This window comes from Austrofundulus limnaeus, unplaced genomic scaffold, assembly GCF_001266775.1.
Source record: "Austrofundulus limnaeus strain Quisiro unplaced genomic scaffold, Austrofundulus_limnaeus-1.0 Scaffold32, whole genome shotgun sequence".
Lineage (NCBI taxonomy): Eukaryota > Metazoa > Chordata > Actinopteri > Cyprinodontiformes > Rivulidae > Austrofundulus > Austrofundulus limnaeus.
This window is the reverse complement of record NW_013952434.1, coordinates 680,928-681,844: the sequence shown is the minus strand read 5'-3', so window position 1 is coordinate 681,844 and position 917 is coordinate 680,928.

Genomic DNA, 917 nt, shown 5'->3' with positions numbered 1-917 from the left:
TGAAATATTATTTTTTAAGTTGCAGAATTTCGCACTCTTAGATGATGCATGAAAGGAGATCAATGTCAGAAATCAGGTCAACATAAAAATAGTTATTGCCCACCGCCAAAGGCCTGTATCAGTGTGCATGTCTCTCTTTCTGCAAATTATCTTATGAACAAAGCGTAATAAAACTTTCAGTAAGAAATCACCTACACTGCTTATAAAAAGGCATTCACCACTTTGCATAGTTTATGATTTATCTGCTGTCTAAAATTGGTCTTCGTTACCATAGTTGTCTATATGATGTTAAGTTTGTATCTGTGTAAATTAAAACATGTAATGTAAAATAAGTGACGGCATACGTAGCCACGCCCTTTAAAGTGACTGCCCGAATTAAACTCAGAGAAAAAAATGATTGAAAAATACAAGTCAGGATGGATAAAACAGACTTCCAAGACTCTAAACACCCCCAGATGTTCTGTTCAATCCATCATCAAACAATGGAAGAAATATGAGACGTGTGTTAATCTACCAAGAACAGGTCGTCCTCACAAACTGAGTGACTGTGCGAGAAGGAGAAAAGAGAGAAAGACCAAGACACCTGTGACTCTGAAGGACTTACAATCTTCAGCAGGTGAGATGGAAGAAACTGAGCTCCAGCTGTTAGCCTTTATAAAGAGAAGTAAAGAGAAAGCCAACGTTGAAGGAAACAGAATAAATTCATTATAATATTTTTAGTACTATATTAAAAACTGTGATGTGTTACAAACCCTCTGCTGAAGAGTCATGACTGCTTTCCCCATGTTCGGAATAAAAACTGAAACCAAGCTAGCTTAAAGTCTCTAGCTTATAAACCAGTATGAGCTAACATCAGCAGTTTATAAAATTATGTATGAAATGTAAGAAAATTGGCTTTGTGAGTTATTATTCATGAC